A 17160-nucleotide genomic window follows, 5' to 3' on the forward strand; every position below is an offset into this window, starting at 1 on the left:
TTTTTAATACTTTTCCTTCCATAGAGATGATTCGGTTCAGGTGATCACCTAATTAGTACCTCACTAAGTAGGATGAGGTGTTCCTCTGTTGGAATTCAACACTAGAATGGAATAACTGCCATACATGTAGAGATGATTGATTTAAGAAAGAATTGGAGTGGTCTCTTAATTTCTTTCCAGAGCTCTGTGTATATATATCCGCCAGACGAAATCGAGTCGACCGGGTCCTTCCCAGGGCTCCAGGACCTCCGGACCAGGGGTGGGGGGTGGCCTCGAGGCCCCTGAGATCCCTGCAAAATTTGGGGAAGATTAGACCGGGGAAGCTTGGGGTCCGGATCTCGGACCTCCGCCGGACTTAAACGGAATATATATATATATATATATATATATATATATAGGGGGAGAGAGAGAGAGAGAGAGAGAGAGAGAGAGAGAGAGACATTTACAACTGCTACAACTGCCACTAATAAATCTGTTTGTGCATAGGTGGAAGCCAGATGAAATGTGTTCATATATATATATATATATATATATATATATATATATATATATATACGCCCATAGCTCCTTGGCTCTTGTTTAAATGAGGCTCAAGTTATTTGTTTTGACAAGAACACTGCAGTGCATGCGTCGATATGAACAGATTTCCACAAGTGGAACCTCAGTCTGTTGGGTTCACCTTGCACAACTGTGCACATGTTGCCAAATCTCAATTTAGCCAATAATCCCCACTGATCCAACAGGAAATAGGTTCCTGCACGAGGAAATGATGCAGTACATCAACTATGAACTGCTTTAGGTGGTTGTGTGTCATAATCATTTGCAAACGACCCCATCGCCCCTGCAGGGCAAATGGTCCAGCGTGGTGCTAATGAGTTGTGTCATTTGAAATGCATTACATCTGCGATTCTTAATCTTTTTCATATTAAGGACCCCCAATTTCACACGCATATCAATTTGATAAGATTTTGTCTCTGGGAGCCCAATCAGAGAAGATTGTATCGCTAGATATGATTTATTCCTAAATTCCTTTCCTATGTATTACTCTACTTTGCTAACTTAGCGTCTTGTGACCAAAACAGTGATTATCATCCATTCTCTAGCACTAACGTCGTCGTAAATGAAACAATAGTGAAGTTTAACTATTCATCTATTTGCTGGGGATCCCCCTGGAACCTCTTGGAGGACCCTGGCGGTTCCCGGGGCCGACACGTTGAGAGCCTTCAGCCCGGGTCACAGCATTAAAATGCGTCCTGGGTGATTCGAACACAAGTGCTGATATCTCTCTCCGCAATGATCAGGCGAATGATACAATCAATTGATTCATTGTGTCTGTCAAGGAACTAGGAGAGAGAATTTCGCTTCTTGCTTCCCCGTATTGGTGCAAGCAGTCCAAGGACTGCATTCAAACACGGGTGGAATGATTGGAAAATAAAAATGTTTATTTTTTATTATTGATCAAAATTTTACAGAGATACATCGGCAGATATAATTGTGAAAACCATATCCTAACATTTCAATGGGAATTTTATAAAAAAATATAAAATGTAACAAGCTAAATATAAATACATATAAATAGATTAAAAAAAATAGTGTAAAATCAAAACAAATACATTAAAACGTTAAATAAACGAAGCCAAAAGAATAATTATTTTGAGAGGCTTTTCCGAAAATAGAGGGGAGAAAAAAATGTAAGCCTTCTAGCCGCGCCATCGCCATCACCATGACGACGATCTATTTTCAGAACAGACTTTTTGAAAGGCCAGAGCCCGAACCGCCCTGTCTCCTACTGCCCTCCAGTGGGGAGGCATGAACACTGACACAAGCAATCTTCCTCAATGCCAGGTGTGAGAAGGCCCTTGGTCCTCAACATGGGGGGGTCCTTCAAGAGCTTCTAGGGGGGCCCCCAGCAAAATGATTAATCATTAAACTTCGACATCATTTAATTTGCAGGACATTAGCACAGTTAGAGAATGTACAATAATGACTATTTTGATCATAGTTTCACAGTTGTCTCCCAAACAATAGGATAGACAGGCATTGGATTTAAGCCGTATCAATTGTTACCGATAAAAAAATATTCTCATATCGTGGTCCCAAAGACGTTCAATTATTAGATGGAGTTCATGGTCAAATAGTATCAAATTGAGGGTCCTTGACATGGAAAAAGGTTGAGGATCACTGTGTTATATGATTTCAGGACTTTTGTCACTGCGCTATTATATATATATATATATATATATATATATATATATATATATATATATATATATATAAATAACTTGAACTGGGAACTTTGGGAAAGAATAATCAGGGTGGTCATATTGCAAGGGTAACCACTGTGCTGACCGCATTTATTTATACCAAGACATTATACAATCAAGTCAACATTTGTTTTTCTTAAACATGTGATTTCTGCCTCGCTCGGGGGGCGGTTATACATACGTTTCCAATTCAAAATGCATTGCAGAAAGGGACAGCAGATGCAGAGAGGAGTAGAAAACCATTGTTGCATATTTGCTTCTTTTTGAGGGGATACAACCTGGAGCTTTAGTCTCTGGAACAGCCCCAAAACCTTAGCCCAATCCAGCCGTTGCCCAGGAACCACCCACTGGTTTACCTGGCTTTCGGTCCTGTTCCCACTCCAGCTGCTGATGGCCAAGCTCCGCTGGGGCCTCTGTGTGACACCGACCCCCGCATTGCTGGCGTCTGTATCTACAATAAATGGGAGGGTCAGGGCCTCAGGGAGGGCAGTTCTGAGACTCAAAAGCGGCAACCTCACAGGCGTCATCGTGCCATGCAAGCGGCTTCCCTTCGTGAGTCAGAAGGTATAGGGGGTTCGTGCAAAATCCTGCACGAACCGCCGAGGAAGGCCGTACTGTGGTACTGGCAAGTGCTTCACTGCAAGCCACAATATGGCCCAGAAACTTAGGGTCTCACCTCAGGAGGTGGCATTTTTTTTAGGGTGGTGACAGAGGTGGATGGCCGGGAAAACTTCTTGGAAACTTAACAATAGGCCACCAAAGTCCACGGTTTGGGCAAGCAGGTCATGCATGTAAACCATGCACAGGGTGCAGGGAATGTTCGGCAACACCAACTCCATCAACAGCTCAAAAGCGGTGTGGTCGAGGGCAGGTGGGGGTTTCTCGTGGTGCAATCTGGAATTAATTTGGTCGCTCAGATCATGATAACCAAAAATAGTGTCGCTAACGTAAGTGGCAACTGGCGGTCTGAGCTCAGCGGGTTCTTCATGTGCTGCTTGGAGATAAAGCAGTCTGACTTAGTAAAGTCTGGATCAGATGGAAACAGTACATGTGCTCTCGATATTTAATGGACCAACCAATCAGCGGAACGCAGTTCAATACAGGATCAATACAGAACGTGATGTTTCCTTCACGTCTACAGTGCAGAGCAAGAACTACTGATGGAACAATATTGAAAAATTTAAACCTACAATTACTTATTGAAGATATTCATGAAGACAGAAAAGCAGCCTGACAATGATTACCAAACACATAAACATGTATACATTTATAATGCTAGACTATACATAGAAATGTATCGCATTAGGATATACCCCTTTAAATCCATCATCTTGTAAAGTTAAGAACATGTTTACCAACTAGAGATCCACAGATTGCAATTTTATTGGCCGATTCTGATTTTCATTCAATTGTATGTTCATAATAAAACGTTGACCATTAAATATATTATAAATTGCCGTGCGATCATTTTGAGTTTATATGCATGATCGGAGAAATAAAATGTTCTTATTTGGTCTCATTGGGTATATCTGCTGTACGTCAATGACAGATACATCATGTGATCGGATCACGCTCACATGATAGTATAGCTGCACATACTGACTACAGCTGCAACTTTCAGTTACCACAATAGTGAGATTGCTGATTTTGACACTGTGTGTTTATTATTGCTCATTATTCACTGTAGAACAATAATAGTACATGGAATGGTCAATGAGTTCCAATGAAACAGAATATGGGACTGTCACAAAGTTTCAGTATAATGCAATCTGAAACTGGACCCAACATATAACCAACATGGAAATGTCCAGCTTAAAGTTCAAATGAAAGTCTCTTTCAGTTTTAAGTGCAAATATACCTTTCTATTATACCCCTTTCCCACTGCACCTAAAACCCGGTTACACCCGCTAACATCTGGCATTTGTCACCAATGGCAAAGGAAAAACCCTGGTCTCAGTACCGGGTCAAATTGCCCTGCAATAGACACAGGCTTCAATCTGCTCCACCCCGACAGCGGGTGTCGACGGCTCACTTCTGCCACACCCCCAAACTGGCCTGGCAGGTATACTCGTGGACTACCCACAGGTGATCCGTCAGCTGTCGATAGTAGTCAAGTTCTGTGCCCCCGGCAATTTCAAGCTTGGACGGGGCCCCGAACACCAGGTCGTCTGAAGTTCCCGCCCGAACATGAGTGCCGCAGGCGTACACCGGCTTGACTCCTGCACAGCAGTTCAGTAGGAGCACAAGACCAAGGGCAGGTGGTGGTCCCAGTCCCGCTGGTGTTGGCTGGTGAGGATGACCAGCTGAGTTACCAGGGTTCGGTTTAGGTGCTCAACCAGCCCATCGCTCTGGGGGTGCAGCGGCGTCATCCTTGTCTTGCTCACCCCCAGCAGCCTGCACACCTCACCAAACACCTGGGACTCAAAGTTCTGCCCCTTTTCACTGTGGAGCTCAGCAGGAACCCCGAAACGGGGGAACATCTCCTGGGGACGGAGCACACGAGGCACCAGCATCTGGAGCAGGTCGTACCCCCGTCCGGGGGCCTGCCATGGACGATACACTACCCCGTCGCTGAGCTCAAGGTTACCCCACAGGGAATGGTAGCCCTTCACCTCAGGGTCGGATGTTGCTGAAGCTCCTGGTTTGACTACGGCAGGCACCCCTTGTCACTGCTGGTCTGGATGGCCACGACCATCGGCGTCATACGCTCCTGCTCTTCCTGGCGCCGACAGAAACAGCACTCCATCGCTACGCAGGGGCACCGGGAGAGGGTGTCGGCATTACCATGCTGATGTCCCGGCCGGTGCTGCACCTCACCGTCATATACCGATAGGATCTCCAGCTTCCGGGTTACCTGGCCCTCAAGGTTACGAAAGTTCAAGAGAATGTCAGCGGTCCTAGACTAGGCGGTGCTATGCACATTCACATGTTTCTTCCATGAAATTGATTACCCTGTAATGTTTTGGTATGTACTTAGAAGAGGATACATATGCATTATAATTTTTCTTCAGAGGAAAATAAAATGTGATTTTTTTTTTTTAAATGGATTGAATTGTTCCCTATTTGTTGGAACTCATTGAGATGTTACAGATGAGGTAAATGATGACAGGTGGTGCAGCGCTCCACTCAACAATGTTACGGGGAGATTTTGTCTGAAATCCTCTCAGATCAATGTATACAAAACAAATGAATCAGTAGTGGGCTATAGATGGACATGATCCTGAATCCTGACAAGTGGACTTGGAGGTCATCGAGGTCACTTCCTTCACTCACTTTCTCAGGGATACGCACAAGCTTCAGTCCAGCGAGTGATATGAAGGGGTGAGATTTGTCAGTGGCTAGTGTGGGGGGAAGGGGGAACGATGGGGGCCCAGATACTAAAAGTAAAACAAATCTGCCGAAAGTACGCCACGGCCCGGGAGGTGGGGGGGCATGGATGTATTACAATTTAAAATCCATGGGTTTATATTTAGTTCTAACTATCACAGAATAAAAGCGTGATTCTGGTTTCCCATTTTCTCTATTGAATGGTCTATTAAATTCAGGGTTGGGTCAGAACAGGGATATAGGGTCATATCGTCAGTATCAATTTCATTCATAACACTTTAACTGGACATAAATATCTGTGGTTCTGTTCTACGACAAAGTAAAAACTAAAATCTGATTTCATTTCATGCTCAATGTGAATGGTCTTGGAATCCACACTTGGCAACCCACTACCACACCAGTGGCAAACTTATTTTTTGAAAGGTCTCATCTTTTAGGTGAACACATGTAAGTTTGAGATATTTTAGTGGACCCTAAACTGAAATACTGACTTTGAAGCCCTATATCTCAGTAATTAAAAGAGCTACCTAAATAAGGTGAGCTGTTTTGGACAGCTCTAGACATGTACTTCGAGAAGGGTGGTGTCAATAGGGGGCGCCACTTAAAATGACCTACCATATAGTTCAGGGCTTTGCAAATGTCATGTAAATTCTGACAACACAGGTATGTTCCCCAAGCAAAAAAAAACCCTTATAATACTTGCATGTCATTTTTCAACCATTAATTTGTTTCATTTTCAGGTTTTTAATAATGCAACTTCTTTACCCATGAGGCCATTGCATTACAGTGTATATGAAATACCACACACTGACTCTGGTTACCTTCTCCTCTCGCAAAGTGTCCTCTCTCCTATTGTAGGCTGGAACCTTGATTGCTGATCTGGCCCAGCCTGGTTTCTCTACATTCTCATCAACCATCAGTGGATATACCTGTTTTCCACAATGACCCCCAGCTGGCAGCCTTTTCTAGCTGGGTGCCGCCCTCTTCTATGGCTCCCTCCAGTGGTTTGACCTGAGGGAACACCACAGCACCTATAAAAGATACCCTCTGTCATGATTTTGCCCAGTGTTTGTTATAGCTTATTCTGTTCCTTGTTGTTATCCTTCTCTCCCTAGTGTATGTAGTCTTGTGTTCCACCTGTCCTGGTATCTCCTTGTGTTCTCTCTCGGTCTCTCTCTCCCAGTTTCTCTCTCTACTGTAGCTGCCTTTCTCTCTTTGTCTCCTCCAGGTCCTGTGTTCCCTTGGTTGTCTTGCAGATTTCTTCTGTGTTTTTCCCCTCAGCTCTGTCTCATCTCATCACTACCTCAGTACAGTGGTACCAAGACTTACGAGTTTAATTCATTCCATGACAGAGCTCGTAATTCAATCTGCTCATAGAGTAAATCAATTTTCCCCATTGAAATTAATTGAAATGCCATTAATCTGTTCCAGCCCCCAAAAAAACACCCCAATTTTTTCTGTTACATGTTTTTAAATAAGAAAAATGTATTTATAAATAACAAATATTGTATAAAAACATAATAAATCATAATGAAATAGAATGTGTAGATCATTTTTGTCTTCTTGCAGATGATACCCTCCGTCACGCTATCTCCTGCGAGCTGCTTCTCCCTCAACCACACCAACAGCAGATTCTCCATCTTTTCAAAGACATCGGTCCGCAGCTTAGACATTATTTTAACGCCCTTGGCTGGCGGAATACCCTTTATCGTCTCCTTCTGCTTCAGTATGGTACATATGGTAGAAGTACTACGCTCGTACTGCCTCGCCAATTCCATCACACGCACACCTCGCTCATGTTTTTCTATTATTTTGCGCTTTAAGTCAATGGACATCATCCGCTTCTTCTTCTCAGCACTTACTCTTTTGGGACCCATGGTTCGAAAAAAATATATTGGTAAAATAACTGCACAAAAAGCACAAAACACGAGCACAAAACACAAAAGAGATGCTTCCACGTTCAGGTAACCACGTGAAGTGAACGAGTGAGATGCGGGATGTGGCCGCATTCGCTGGCCACGCCCACCAGCGGCAGCACCTGAAGCTCGCTCCTCGTAACTCAAATTTTTGCCCGCAAATCAAAACAAAAAATCTACGGAACAACGGCTCGTAACTCGGAAAACTCGTATGTTAGTGCACTCGTAACTCAAGGTACCACTGTATATTCAGTTTGTCTCCCCCAGTCAGTCCTTGTCGGTCATACAATTCCCTACGTGTGCTGTAGCCTGTATGCCCTGAAATGTTTAAGTTTCTTCGGTAAAGATACTTTTGTTTGAGCATTTTCTGCCTGAGTCTCTGTGTGTGCTGCATTTGGGTTCACCAGACAGCGTCGTGACACACTCACATATTCCAAGGGAACGCCAATGAAGAGGGATTTGGAAAAGGTTAGGGTTGGAGAAAAAAAAGTCTCCACAACAAATGAAAAATGCAAGAATCAAATTGTTAAATACAGCATTAATTTGTTAGTGGTTTTAAGGTAAGAGTAATGCCAATATTTAATAGACAAGATGATATTTAATAGACACAAAATTACAGTAACAGTTCAAAGGTACCCCACTAGAGCACTGACAGGAAGGTTCTGAAAGAGACAGTACAGTCTGACTGTAGGGCCTATATTACCAACAGATTGATACAGTTATGAAGTTTTATTAAATTAACTAGGCCATCTACTTAGCAAAGACAAATTAGTTAGCCACAGTTGGTGATATATGAATAAATCAAAGACAGATATTCAGTAAATATAATAATGGGTCTACAGATGAAAATAAGCCTTTTGACCAATTTAGATTGATAGAAATGTGGACGTGTGCCGCCTCTGCCCCCCTACTGAATGAAAATTACAAAATTATGTACAGTAACATCTCACAATTTATTCTTGAGGAGAATGTCAGGACTGGGGTACAGCTGCTGCCTCAGGAAGTTCAAGATCTTCTTCCAACTGTCTTCCTGAGCAGCCGCAGCACCTTTTGTCTTTCCTCCAAAAAGCGTAATCCCTTGAAATCAAACACACATGTTAGTTCATCCTTAAGTAGTAGCATATTACAATTCTTTGGCATCAGACGGATTGAAGAAACATGAAAGATAGAGAACCATTAATTTTCCTCCTTTCACCAAAATGCGGTTTCCGAAACAAAATAATACAAGATGTCGCCAGACTCATGTTCCATTATACTGTAGTAAAACGTATAATTCTTACATTTCTTAGATTTTCCATTAAAAAATGGTGCTCTGATTATAATATTGGGTGGTGTATAGGGGAGCTCAATTAAATGCCCTGTTTCCAAATATGAAAGAGTCGTCAGCAGATGCTCGTTGCCCGCATCATGCATCATCTTGGCGATCTGAGGATAAAGCATTGAACAAAAATCAACCTTGTTCAGCCATCATGGCTTCACAATGATGCTTAAGAGATGTTGGCATATCTTTGTGAGGGCAATATTTGAACTCACATCTTCAGCGCACTCCTTAGAAGCTACAGCCTGATCGTCCTCACCATAAATCAGCAACAGCGGGCATGTAATCCTTCCCACCTGGATAAGTAGTAGTAGTAGTACTTAAAAGTACTTGTGCTTAACAACAGTATACATTTACATACATATACATGTACACTGCCTTTGACACAGTTAACCACCAAGTTCTTCTCTTGCGCATTCCTGGTTTATGTCATACTTCGATCTCTCACACCAGGTCTCATGGAGAGGATCCCTGTACAGACCTTGCATTCTGGTGTCCCTCAGGGCTCCATACTGGGACCTTTGCTGTTCTCCTTGTAAACTAAATCTCTTGGTGGTGTGATCTCCCCCTGTGGCTCCTTCTATCACTGCCATGCAGATGACACTGAACTCTGTCTGTCCTTTCTTTTCTCCCTCAGAAACATGTTGACAGGTGCATCTCTGCATGTCTTAAGCATGGATGCTTTATAATTTTTGTGTAGTGGAATTTGAAAGATTTCATGGCACACTAGTGTTGAGTAGTAGTGGTCCTTAACAGTGGTTGAAAAACAATGATGGAATGTCAGTTACTTACATCCAGTTTATTATCCATTATTGGCAGAGTGGTGTCACGCCATGTTGCCTGGTTCTTCTCATCAATTTTTATTTTGTGTCCACTGGAGCAAGTTGTTGATCCATTATATTCATGAATTTAAATTCAATAAAGTCATAATGCTTTGTTTTGTATTGCTGACAGTATGAGGCAATACACTTACTGGGCTTGAATGAGTCGCTCATTAATTTCTGAGACTGAGATTTTGAAACGAGGGTAGTGGAGTCCATTGATGCACACACAGCATCGAGGCTGGAATGAAACAAGAACATAATGAAACCAAGCATTGAATTTGTTAATGAAATAACTTTTTTGTCGAGGTTTAGAGGACAAATATTTACTCTGTCATTTTTTGTTTTTGGAGAGATTGGGAGAAACTGGTGTAAACCGGTTAAACCGAGTTTTACAAACTTTACAGATTGCTACACAATAGTGATGAAGGAGCATGAAGCATTATGGTATGGTGGCTGTTATGATGTTGGGACACACACCGGGTTACTCAAAGCATCAACATTTTCAATCCTAAAATGTTTCGATGGTACATCTTAAAATCTGTAGAAGTGGGGTATAGAGTGTAGTTTAATGTATATTTAGCCAACACAAAGCGCTACTACATTCCCCAAATGCTTTAATATGTGACTGTGGGTTTCTGAGGGTTACGTACACGGATATTCATTGTCTTAGCTGCCATACTGAGTGCCACAGTCCCACCCAGGGAACTGCCAATCACTCCAACTCTATCTTTGATCACCAGAGGGTGTTCTTGAAGAAGACGAAATGCTCTCTGAATGGACAATGAAAGGTAAGAAGGAAAATAATAGATGATAATGAAGGAATAAAATTGGCAACACAATGTAGTACTTAATTCACAGTTCATGTACTTGTATTCTTGTTCCACGCAATATTTCAGAATACTGAACTAACACCTGCATGAAAGCTGGCACGGCATTAGAAAGGTAAAAAGTGCACCACACCTCAAAATACTCTAACGTTCCATCAACTTTATTGCTGGTCATGTATTGCACCACCACAGAAGCCAAACCATGGGATGCAAGCAAAGAAGCACGGCTCTCTTCCAGACCACCACGGGCTCCCCATAAATCCATGATCCCAGGGAAAGGTCCTGGACCTGAGATGGAGAAAAAATGTTTTAGATGAACAGACATGCATGCAAACAAATCTTTCGTAACAAAAAAATGGGATGTGAAATAATGAAATAAAACATCTTGATATTCTTACCGAGCACTTTATTAGGAACACCAGTACACCTACTCATTCCTGCAATTATCTAATCAGCCAATCGTGCGGCAGCAGTGCAATGCATAAAATCATTGGTACAGGTCAGCAGCTTCAGTTAATTTTTACATCAACCATCAGAATGGGGGAAGCAATGTGACCTCAGTGTTTTCGACCGTGGTATGATTGTTGGTGCCGGACGGGCTGGTTTGAGTACTTCTGTAACTGCTGATCTCCCCGGATTTTCATGCACAACAGTTATTTGTATTTACTCCTCATTAAACCTCTCTCACCCATCAATGTGGATGTGAGGGGTCAACAGAGAATAACCAGACCGGCTTTAGCTGATTGAAAGGCTTTGGTTTCTCAGATAACCATTTTGTACAATAGTGGTGAGCAGAAAAACATCTCAGAATGCACAACACAGCAAACCTTTGGGCGGATTGGCTACAACAGCAGAAGACCACGCGTTCCTCTCCTGTCAGCCAAGAACAGAAAGCTGAGGCTGCAGTGGGCACAGGCTCACCAAAACTGGACAGTTGGATAGTGGAAAAAACGTAGCCTGGTCGGTTGAATCTCGATTTCTTCTGAGGCACACAGATGGTGGGGTCAGAATTAGGCGCCAAAAGCATGAATACACTGACCCATCCTGCTTTGTGTCAACAGTCCAGTGGTGTAGTGTTGGGACATTTTTATCTTGGCACACTTTGGACCCGTTAATACAAATTCATCACCGCTTCAATGCCACAGCCTATTTGAGTGTCGTCGCTGACCATGTGCATCCGTTCATGGCAACAATTTACCCATCTTCTAATGGTTACTTCCAGAATGATAATGCACCATGTCACAAAGCAAAAGTCGTCTGGTTTCATGAACATGACAAAGAGTTCACTGTTCTTCAGTGGCCTTCCTAGTCACCCGATCTGAATCCAATATTACGCCTTTGGGGTGTGATAGAACTGGAGATTCGCAGCATGAATGTGCAGCTGACAAATCTGCATGAATTGTGTGGTGTAATCATGTCAACATGGACCAGAATCTCAAAGAAATGTTTCCAACATCCTGTGGAATCCATGCCAAGAAAATATTAAGCTGTTTTGAGAGCGGGAGGCCCTGCCCAGTATTAGTAGTGTTCCAAATAAAGTGCTCAGTGAGTGTATATGGGTTGTTTTGTTGATGACAGCATACCTGGGGGTACAAAAAGAGTGGCTGTTATTCCATTTTCTCTTATGTTGATCCTCCTTACACCCGGTGCCATTAAAAATCTCTCTGTGACCACAGAGGCCATGCAACACTGCTCTCTGAAGCCTTCCATTATATGGTCTTTATACACTGAGATGAATATCACCTTTGGGATGGTGACATCCTGAAACCTAAACCTGAGGGGCGATGAAAATGCAAAATTAAAATGGGAAGATATTTTTTTGTTAAACTGTAATTTAATGGATCTATAGGTTCTGGGAACTGCCATGGTTGTCACAATACATAACGCCACTCATAGTTCCTTCCACGGTACGCATACTCCACAGCAAGCCCATTGGTTCTTTTCCTGTGTAGGTTCCCCCGACACTTGCATCCTCAGAAACTAGAACATCAATTTGAAACAGTTAACATAATATTTGGAGATGTTTGGAGAACAGTGGAACAGTGTTTTTATCGTGAATTTGATTATAATGCACTTATGTGCTATTAAAACTCTGTATTCCAGGGCTGCCTGTTGATGTTCCATGTTCAAGTTTAAGTTCAAGTTTATTTATCAAAGGCACAGAAACACTTGGAATATAAGTGTACAATAAAATGCTTGAATTACATGTTTTCTCTCAGCAATTTACACAGAAAAAACAACGATTTAAACAATTGTATAGTTTTTAAATGTAAACCGTATCATATAAACATAATTGAAAGTTGTACAATTCAATTTCAAACAGTTAATGAAATGTTTGGGGAACTTTGAAAACTGTTTTTTTTTAAATTAATTAATGATTTTTATTAGAATGCTAATTTTAAGCATTATTTGACTTTGTTGTTTGTTTTCAACACTTTGTTCAATGCTTGTTTGCTGCCGTGCCTTGTCTTGTTTCGTTGCATTCAGCAAATAACCTGCAGGTAAACAGTCAGAGAGCTAAACCCACCGTTAACTGCTCCGTCATCATTGCTAAAATAGTGGCCAAAGGCCTCCCAGTTGTATTTGTCTTCAGAGGGGTACAACGAGTGCAGAGTAACAGGAAATCTGGGAGGCAAATTTTCGACCACTATCTTGAATTTCTCATCTATTTGTCCTCTTGCAGGGAGGACGGAGAGAATTGGGTGGACAGCCTCAACTGTGGTTGAGGAAGATCTACGGAACATAGAAAAAGCATTTTTTGGCATATTATAATAATCTAAATATATGTGACAGCAGTCATAGCAACTATAGCAATAAAATGATTCTTGAAATGTGCTTTCATATTGTTGACCATCCCGTCTGATTCAAATTCGTCCTGATTGCTGAACACCAAGGGTCGACTCATCACTACAGCTATCCAGATACCTGCAAAGTATTCCTGAATGCTCGCTAGGAAAGAGTGGGCCCTGTAGGAGTCATAAACAACTCATCCACAAGGGGCGCAAAAATCACAAATTTGGTCGGAGGAAGCGTCGAACGATGATAAAAAGAAAAGATGGTCAAGATGTCCTTTAAATACAACAATAACCCAGAATAAAATAATTAATAAATGTATCAAATGCTTTTTTACTCAATACATAAAGACAATTTTAATGTTTAAGACGACAGCCATATATTGAAAATATGTGCATGCACAAGATTAACGGCATTGCCGTTTCATTTAATGTTTTCCATTAAACGACTACTTCTTTGCTGGTGTCATTTGTTGAGTAGTACTAGATTTTTATTGTCACCTCTATGGGACACGCGAGGAATTGCACCACACATATGGTAGTGTTTCAAAATACGAACGCACACATTAGCTATGTGAGAACGTGAGAAAGGCCCCTCTTGTGTAGCTCTTTGCGTTGTTGTGTGCATTGTCTTGCATAGGGTATGTGACAGGCTGGAACTGAAATACATTATTTGAAATAATAGCTATGAATGAAATTATAAAGAAAAGAAAGAAAGCAACGTAATGCTGCAGATATTTATAAATACAGATGACAAATTGTTAAAATAGGGTACTATTTTGGGAGCCAAAATACATGCCGAAAAATACACAAAATAGTATATTAGTATAGTATAATAGCATATATAGTAAATTATAGTATAATTTCTGAATTCAATGTAAATATAAAAGTACATAAAAATATACCAATATATAAAATATAGTATATTCAATGCATGAAATTGGAATGCAATATTTTGACAGTATTAAAAGTGAAATACGATACCTTGCCTCTGTCATTGTTGTCCGTAAGTGGCTCGACATCATATAGGCGTTAGTCAGTTTAGGTGAAAAGAATCCCTCTGTTCACCATGGAGAAGTGTGATTCAATGTGGTTCTACATTGTTTTTATGGGTTAAGAAACAATAAACCATCTGGAGGGGGGAGTTATTTAATACTTTGAACCAATACCCAGCTTCAGTTCGTATGGTTGGGCCTGGCACAGGGACTAATGACTTTTGGGTTGGCTGGAGGGCAAGAGGAACTAGTGCCAGCATCACGCAAGCATGGGGACTGTTGTGAGGCACTGTGGATGTGAATTCCTTAATTGAGCATCAAATTGTACACTTGGAATATAACTGGACAATGAAATACTAAAATAACATGTTTCTTCTCAGCAATTTACACAATTAAAACATGTATTAAAACACACAGAAAAAACAACAATTTAAGAAATTATAAAGAATTTAAATGTAAACCATATCGTATAACTATGATTGAGAATCTGGCTAATTCAATTTCAAACAGTTAATGAAATGTTTGGAGAACATTGGAAACTGTTATATGAAACTGTATAATGAATTTCATTAGAATGTTTATTTTAAGCATTATTTGACTTTGTTGCTTGATTTCAACACATTCTTCAGTGCTTGTTTGCTGCTGTGCCTTGTCTTGATTGTGTGCATCCGACAAATAACCTGCAGGTAAACCATCTTAAAATATTCCTCATGCCGATCGACTACTGTGCCAATTTTTACTTTGAAAAAGACCACTCGAGAACTTATAGACCTCAGATCAACATTATCTAGAACTGGATGAATACTAAATAAATACATTATTATTAATAATAAATAATAATAAATAATAATAATAATAATAATAATAATAATAATAATAATAATAATAATAATAATAATTATTATTATTATAATTATAATAATTGTTTGTGTTTAACACTTTCTTCAATGCTTGTTTGCTGCCGTGCCTTTTCTTGTTTGTGTGGATTCGGCAAATAGCCCGCAGGTAAATGTTCTTCAAATATTCTTAATGCCTCTGAGGTGTCTAGAAGGATTGGAGTGATGAAGTGTTTCATTGTTACACGGAGAATGACAACACCAGCTTGTCTATTTAGAGATCCCTAAGATTAAGGATGTGGAAGAGGCCCCAGCGAGGAGAGAAGAGGAAATGTGTAGATTTATGTCTGACAAGTGCTGAACTGTGACCTATGTATTGTGACCAGATGGGTTACATGATCTCTGTATATATGTGTATAAAGGACACATTTTTGCTCCATTCGTCAGAGAATACATCAGACTTCTGTTCTCTCCCAGACAGTCCATGGCAAGTCTGGTTTGATGCTGATATTTGTAATAAACCTATTATTATAATCAAGTCAGCGTCAGCAGAGACTCCTTCTTCATCAACACATCAAAATCATCAAGAAACTACACCTCCCAGTAGTATTTGTTCTTCAGAGGGGTAAAACGAGTGCAGAGTTACGGGAAACCTGGGAGGCAAATTTTCCACCCCTATCTTGAATTTCTCATCTATTTGTCCTATTTGGAAGACAGAGAGAATTGGGTGGACAGCCCCAACTGTGGTTGCAACACATTTATTGATATATTACAACGATAAAAATATCTGTGAGGACAGCCATAGCAATAAAATTAAGCTTAAATTGAGTGGTATTCCCTTTGATATTGTTGATGGCCTCGTCTTATTCAAAGTTTTCCTGATCGCTAAACACCAGGGGTAAGGTCATCACAATTGTGATCCAAATACCCATATTCCCGAAAGCTCGCTAGGAATAAGTGGCATTATAATAAATCAATAATAATAATAGCTTTATTTATATAGCAACTTTAAAAACACAGTTTACAAAGTCCTTTGAGAGATGAAATAAAAGCAGAGTGTTCAGATCATGAATTTAAAAGGCAAAGGAACATTAATAAACACAATTAAAGTCATTCATTAAATTGTAAAAGCTGCTAGAGCTGCTGCAAAATCCTCGGTTCTCATTCTGTTGGATTTATCAGCTGCTTTTGACACTGTCAATCACAGCATACTCCTGTCCATACTCTCAAGTATGGGCATAACGGGCAGTGCACTTTCCTGGTTCGAATCTTACCTTATTGGGCGCTCGTTCAGTGTGACATGGCGAGGCCAGCTGTCTGTGCCTCACAACCTCACCATAGGGGTGCCCCAATGCTTGGTGCTAGGACCCCTCCTCTTTGCCATATACACCACCTCACTGGGCCCGATCATCCGCTCACATGGCTTTTCATATCACTGCTATGCCGATGATACTCAACTCTATCTGTCCTTCCCGCCCGAAGACCCCACTGTCTCGACGCGGATCTCTGATTATCTCGCTGACATATCCACACGGATGAAAGATTATCATCTTCAACTAAATCTGGCGAAAACGGAACTGCTGGTCTTCCCGGCCAAACAAGGTATTTATCACAACATTGATATTAAAATCGACTCTCTATCTCTTGTTCCTACCAAGGCTGCAAGGAATCTTGGTGTCATTATTGATGACCAACTGACATTCTCGGACCATGTTGCCGCCGTCTCCCGGTCCTGCCGCTTCGCACTACTCAACATCCGAAAAGTCAGGCCGTACCTGACCCAATATGCCACTCAACTGCTGGTACAAACCTTGGTGATGTCCCGTCTCGACAACTGCAACGCCCTCTTAACAGGCTTGCCGGCCTGTGCGGTGAAGCCACTACAGATGATACAGAATGCGGCGGCGCGACTGATGTTCAACCAGCCAAAGAGGGCACATGTCACTCCGCTGCTCATCGAGCTCCACTGGTTACCTGTAGCCGCCCGCATCAAGTTCAAGTCTCTTATGCTGGCCTACAGAGTGATTGCTGGGAATGCTCCCGCCTACTTAAATGCTCTTG

General features: G+C 41.3%; 1 pseudogene across 1 annotated transcript; it reads right to left on the minus strand.

Annotated features, from left to right (window-relative positions):
* Positions 1–8083: 8083 nt before the first annotated feature.
* On the minus strand, positions 8084–14331 carry LOC307247602 (acyl-coenzyme A thioesterase 6-like; annotated as a pseudogene). The gene is made up of 10 exons (XR_013844779.1): positions 14253–14331; positions 13004–13209; positions 12060–12456; positions 10610–10764; positions 10300–10419; positions 9799–9887; positions 9618–9699; positions 9041–9121; positions 8788–8932; positions 8084–8584 (listed from the first exon to the last, which is right to left on the minus strand). The product of XR_013844779.1 is annotated as an acyl-coenzyme A thioesterase 6-like (transcript).
* Positions 14332–17160: the final 2829 nt, after the last annotated feature.

The sequence above is a fragment of the Zeus faber genome, assembly GCF_960531495.2.
Source record: "Zeus faber genome assembly, chromosome: 22".
In the NCBI taxonomy this organism is placed as follows: domain Eukaryota; kingdom Metazoa; phylum Chordata; class Actinopteri; order Zeiformes; family Zeidae; genus Zeus; species Zeus faber.